General features: G+C 72.9%; 1 protein-coding gene across 3 annotated transcripts in view; it reads left to right on the top strand.

The window, feature by feature from the left end:
- Positions 1-466: 466 nt before the first annotated feature.
- The window catches only part of UBAP1 (ubiquitin associated protein 1), a 56,580-nt gene continuing 51,046 nt past the window's right edge, over positions 467-6,000 (top strand). Inside the window, exon 1 of one of the 3 annotated variants that reach the window (XM_037902421.2) lies at positions 467-788. The gene's annotated coding sequence lies outside the window, so the exon portion shown is untranslated. The remainder of the gene's footprint in view (positions 789-6,000) is intronic. The other 2 variants (XR_006290875.1, XM_043546567.1) reach the window with 2 other exon arrangements.

Below are 6,000 nucleotides of genomic sequence, written 5' to 3'. Positions count from 1 at the left end.
GGGGGCAAAATGAATATGCGCTTCCCTGAATATAGGGTATCCCGAAAGATCTCCCAGTTTCTATTCTACAGTTTTGTTTCAGAAATATTGCTCTGAGGACGGTGTATAAATTGCTTAGTTTCTTTGCCTCAGTGCCCCACCTGTGCAATGGGGATCTACTGTCCAGGGGAGCAGGGAGGATAAACACATTACCGCCTGAGAAAAAAGAGGAGGGGGGAGGGCTAGCTCAGTGGTTTGAGCATTGGCCTGCTAAACCCAGGGTTATGAGTTCAATTTTGAGGGGGCCATTTAGGGAGCTGGGGCAAAAATTGGAGATTGGTCCTGCTTTGAGCAGGGGTTGGATTCAATGATCTCCTGAGATCCTATGAACAGGAGGATTTCTGGCACTTTAGGGACTAACACATTTATTTGAGCCCACAAAAGCTTATGTTCCAATAAATAGTCAGGTTTCAGAGAAGCAGCCCTGTTAGTCTGTATTCCCTTGGCCCTCGCCCTGGGGGCGGAGCCAAATCCAAGCCCCGCCCAGCCCGCCATCTTCCCACCCCTATTCGAGAGGGCAGATGTCATCGTGCGTCCCCTCCTCCGATTGGCCGGCGCGGTCCGGCGTCTGGCGTGAGCACGCAGCACGTCGCCGAGGGGGTCGGCAGGGGAGCTGTGAGGTCAGCGGCACAAGATGGCGTCACCCCGTCGCGGCTCTGGAGGTGGAGACGCCGCTCGGGCTTCCTAGGGGAGGGGCGAGGCCGAGAGCGACAACCGGAGCCGTCAGCGGGACCGGGGCCGCCGCTCAGGTGAGTGCGGGCCCCGGCAAGTTGCGCCCCCCCCCCCCCGATCCCGAGCGGGGAGCCTCTGTCCGCGCCCCCCCCCCGATCCCGAGCGGGGAGCCTCTGTCCGCGCCCACCCCCCCCCCGATCCCGAGCGGGGAGCCTCTGTCCGCGCCCACCCCCCCCCCGATCCCGAGCGGGGAGCCTCTGTCCGCGCCCACCCCCCCCCCCGATCCCGAGCGGGGAGCCTCTGTCCGCGCCCACCCCCCCCCCCCGATCCCGAGCGGGGAGCCTCTGTCCGCGCCCCCCCCCCCCGATCCCGAGGGGGGAGCCTCTGTCCGCGCCCCCCCCCCCCGATCCCGAGCGGGGAGCCTCTGTCCGCGCCCCCCCCCCCCCGATCCCGAGCGGGGAGCCTCTGTCCGCGCCCCCCCCCCCCCGATCCCGAGCGGGGAGCCTCTGTCCGCGCCCCCCCCCCCGATCCCGAGCGGGGAGCCTCTGTCCGCGCCCCCCCCCCCCGATCCCGAGCGGGGAGCCTCTGTCCGCGCCCCCCCCCCCCCGATCCCGAGCGGGGAGCCTCTGTCCGCGCCCCCCCCCCCGATCCCGAGCGGGGAGCCTCTGTCCGCGCCCCCCCCCCCGATCCCGAGCGGGGAGCCTCTGTCCGCGCCCCCCCCCCCCCGATCCCGAGCGGGGAGCCTCTGTCCGCGCCCCCCCCCCCCCCCGATCCCGAGCGGGGAGCCTCTGTCCGCGCCCCCCCCCCCCGATCCCGAGCGGGGAGCCTCTGTCCGCGCCCCCCCCCCCCCGATCCCGAGCGGGGAGCCTCTGTCCGCGCCCCCCCCCCCCCGATCCCGAGCGGGGAGCCTCTGTCCGCGCCCCCCCCCCCCGATCCCGAGCGGGGAGCCTCTGTCCGCGCCCCCCCCCCCCGATCCCGAGCGGGGAGCCTCTGTCCGCGCCCCCCCCCCCCCGATCCCGAGCGGGGAGCCTCTGTCCGCGCCCCCCCCCCCCCGATCCCGAGCGGGGAGCCTCTGTCCGCGCCCCCCCCCCCCCCGATCCCGAGCGGGGAGCCTCTGTCCGCGCCCCCCCCCCCCGATCCCGAGCGGGGAGCCTCTGTCCGCGCCCCCCCCCCCCCCCGATCCCGAGCGGGGAGCCTCTGTCCGCGCCCCCCCCCCCCCGATCCCGAGCGGGGAGCCTCTGTCCGCGCCCCCCCCCCCCCCGATCCCGAGCGGGGAGCCTCTGTCCGCGCCCCCCCCCCCCCCGATCCCGAGCGGGGAGCCTCTGTCCGCGCCCCCCCCCCCCCCGATCCCGAGCGGGGAGCCTCTGTCCGCGCCCCCCCCCCCCCCCCCGATCCCGAGCGGGGAGCCTCTGTCCGCGCCCCCCCCCCCCCCGATCCCGAGCGGGGAGGCCTCTGTCCGCGCCCCCCCCCCCCCCCGATCCCGAGCGGGGAGCCTCTGTCCCGCGCCCCCCCCCCCGATCCCGAGCGGGGAGCCTCTGTCCGCGCCCCCCCCCCCCCGATCCCGAGCGGGGAGCCTCTGTCCGCGCCCCCCCCCCCCGATCCCGAGCGGGGAGCCTCTGTCCGCGCCCCCCCCCCCCCGATCCCGAGCGGGGAGCCTCTGTCCGCGCCCCCCCCCCCCCCCCCGATCCCGAGCGGGGAGCCTCTGTCCGCGCCCCCCCCCCCGATCCCGAGCGGGGAGCCTCTGTCCGCGCCCCCCCCCCCCCCGATCCCGAGCGGGGAGCCTCTGTCCGCGCCCCCCCCCCCCCGATCCCGAGCGGGGAGCCTCTGTCCGCGCCCCCCCCCCCGATCCCGAGCGGGGAGCCTCTGTCCGCGCCGCCCCCCCCCCCCCGATCCCGAGCGGGGAGCCTCTGTCCGCGCCCCCCCCCCCGATCCCGAGCGGGGAGCCTCTGTCCGCGCCCCCCCCGATCCCGAGCGGGGAGCCTCTGTCCGCGCCCCCCCCCCCCCCCGATCCCGAGCGGGGAGCCTCTGTCCGCGCCCCCCCCCCCCCGATCCCGAGCGGGGAGCCTCTGTCCGCGCCCCCCCCCCCCCCCGATCCGGAGCGGGGAGCCTCTGTCCGCGCCCCCCCCCCCCCCCCGATCCCGAGCGGGGAGCCTCTGTCCGCGCCCCCCCCCCCCCCCGATCCCGAGCGGGGAGCCTCTGTCCGCGCCCCCCCCCCCCCCCCCGATCCCGAGCGGGGAGCCTCTGTCCGCGCCCCCCCCCCCCCCCGATCCCGAGCGGGGAGCCTCTGTCCGCGCCCCCCCCCCCCCCCGATCCCGAGCGGGGAGCCTCTGTCCGCGCCCCCCCCCCCCCCCGATCCCGAGCGGGGAGCCTCTGTCCGCGCCCCCCCCCCCCCCCCCGATCCCGAGCGGGGAGCCTCTGTCCGCGCCCCCCCCCCCCCCCGATCCCGAGCGGGGAGCCTCTGTCCGCGCCCCCCCCCCCCCCCGATCCCGAGCGGGGAGCCTCTGTCCGCGCCCCCCCCCCCCCCGATCCCGAGCGGGGAGCCTCTGTCCGCGCCCCCCCCCCCCCGATCCCGAGCGGGGAGCCTCTGTCCGCGCCCCCCCCCCCCCGATCCCGAGCGGGGAGCCTCTGTCCGCGCCCCCCCCCCCCCGATCCCGAGCGGGGAGCCTCTGTCCGCGCCCCCCCCCCCCCCCGATCCCGAGCGGGGAGCCTCTGTCCGCGCCCGCCCCCCCCCCCCCCGATCCCGAGCGGGGAGCCTCTGTCCGCGCCCCCCCCCCCCATCCCGAGCGGGGAGCCTCTGTCCGCGCCCCCCCCCCCCGATCCCGAGCGGGGAGCCTCTGTCCGCGCTCCCCCCCCCCGATCCCGAGCGGGGAGCCTCTGTCCGCGCCCCCCCCCCCCCGATCCCGAGCGGGGAGCCTCTGTCCGCGCCCCCCCCCCCCGATCCCGAGCGGGGAGCCTCTGTCCGCGCCCCCCCCCCCCCCCCCCCCCGATCCCGAGCGGGGAGCCTCTGTCCGCGCCCCCCCCCCCCCCGATCCCGAGCGGGGAGCCTCTGTCCGCGCCCCCCCCCCCCCGATCCCGAGCGGGGAGCCTCTGTCCGCGCCCCCCCCCCCCCCCGATCCCGAGCGGGGAGCCTCTGTCCGCGCCCCCCCCCCCCCCCCCCCCGATCCCGAGCGGGGAGCCTCTGTCCGCGCCCCCCCCCCCCCGATCCCGAGCGGGGAGCCTCTGTCCGCGCCCCCCCCCCCCCGATCCCGAGCGGGGAGCCTCTGTCCGCGCCCCCCCCCCCCCCGATCCCGAGCGGGGAGCCTCTGTCCGCGCCCGCCCCCCCCCCCCCCGATCTCGAGCGGGGAGCCTCTGTCCCCGCCCCCCCCCCCCCGGTCCCGAGCGGGGAGCCTCTGTCCCCGCCCCCCCCCCCCCCGGTCCCGAGCGGGGAGCCTCTGTCCGCGCCCCCCCCCCCCGATCCCGAGCGGGGAGCCTCTGTCCGCGCCCCCCCCCCCCCCCCCCGATCCCGAGCGGGGAGCCTCTGTCCGCGCCCCCCCCCCCCCCCCGATCCCGAGCGGGGAGCCTCTGTCCGCGCCCCCCCCCCCCCCCCGATCCCGAGCGGGGAGCCTCTGTCCGCGCCCCCCCCCCCGATCCCGAGCGGGGAGCCTCTGTCCGCGCCCCCCCCCCCCCCCCCCGATCCCGAGCGGGGAGCCTCTGTCCGCGCCCCCCCCCCCGATCCCGAGCGGGGAGCCTCTGTCCGCCGCCCCCCCCCCCCCCCGATCCCGAGCGGGGAGCCTCTGTCCGCGCCCCCCCCCCCCCCCCGATCCCGAGCGGGGAGCCTCTGTCCGCGCCCCCCCCCCCCCCGATCCCGAGCGGGGAGCCTCTGTCTGTCCTTCCCCCTCCCCCCGATCGTGAGCGGGGAGCCTCTGTCCGTCCCGTCCCGTTCCCCCCCCCCCCCCCCATCCTGAGCGGGGAGCCTCCGTTTCTCGCCCGCCCGCACCGATCCTGAGCGAGGAGCCTCCGTTTCTCGCCCGCCCGCACCGATCCTGAGCAGAGAGCCTCTGTTTCCCTCCCCCCCCCCCTCCCCCCGAGCCTGAGCGGGGAGCCTCTGTTGCCCCCAGCCCGCCCGACTCCCCCGCTCGAGATCCTGAGCAGGGAGCCTCTGTGCCACCAGAACACCCTCCCAGCCCCCGATCCTCAGTGGAGAGCCTCTGTTACCCTCCACTCTCCTCACGCACCCCAGGTCTCCCCTATATCTAGAGTGCAAGGTCTCTCATTCCCCTGCTTCCCCTGCACCTGACTCCTTCTCCTCCCTATCTTGAGCAGGGTCTTGTTAGCCCTCCCATACAGCCCAGGTTCTCCCCTGCCCCCTGTAGTTTGTGGGGAGCCTCTTTTATTTTTCCTTACTACACATACCTATCTATACCAGATGCAGCCCCCTCACGGCTTTAGTAGGGGTTATACACACATCCTCCTATTTCTCTCCCCCCATACTGACTGGAGACTGATTTCCTCTCTTGGCAGACAGCGAGGGCTCTGATGTTCCTCTCCTGGGGAATTTACTGAGGGATTTATTTCTTCCTCCCCTGTCGAAAGCACACCTTTGGCTCTCAATGGCTACCACACTTTCCAGCTGTGCATGGCTGGGGGTACCTGTCTCCACTTCCACTCCTTTGTTTTCAAGTTTTGCTGCTATTTTCTCTGCCCTGGTCTTCCAGGGCGGGCTGCAGGCAGGGACTCACCTTGCTGATCTGCTGGCCTCTCCCAGTGCTAACCCTAACCCTTTTCCTGAGTCACAGTCTTGCTTCACCCAGTGTGAGTCACTTTCCTAGGCACAGGATTTCGGTACTCTGCCTGGTCATTGAGGCACTTCAGTTAAAGGAGGCTGCACTGTAAGCACGAAAACAGTTCTGTCTCCCTCTGATGTTCAGCTGTGAATTGATGAATGACACCTAGGTGCTGACTGCCACCTTTCAAATGTTTATGGTTATTAGAGCAATTGGGTTAGCTGGCCCGGACCAAGCACCTAAATGGCAATCTGTGTCCCAGCGAGCTCACACTCGAGGTTGTAACAAGCCATAGCAGGTGGATGGAACAGACAAATAGGGTGATAGAGAACAAGCAACATTAAAACAGGCGCATGTGTTCCAACATAGGCAGTATACCTGGCTTGTCCACGGCTTAGCCGTTTTCAGATGGTAACGGTCTCTAGGCATCATGGCAGAGATGAGTCTTATGGAGGGATTGGAAGGAGGATAAGGTGTTAGCTCTATGGATTTTGATGGGAATTTTTCCCATTTGGAAGGAGTTGAA

Source organism: Chelonia mydas, chromosome 5 (genome assembly GCF_015237465.2).
Source record: "Chelonia mydas isolate rCheMyd1 chromosome 5, rCheMyd1.pri.v2, whole genome shotgun sequence".
Lineage (NCBI taxonomy): Eukaryota > Metazoa > Chordata > Testudines > Cheloniidae > Chelonia > Chelonia mydas.
This window is presented reverse-complemented; position numbering and strand designations above follow the sequence as displayed.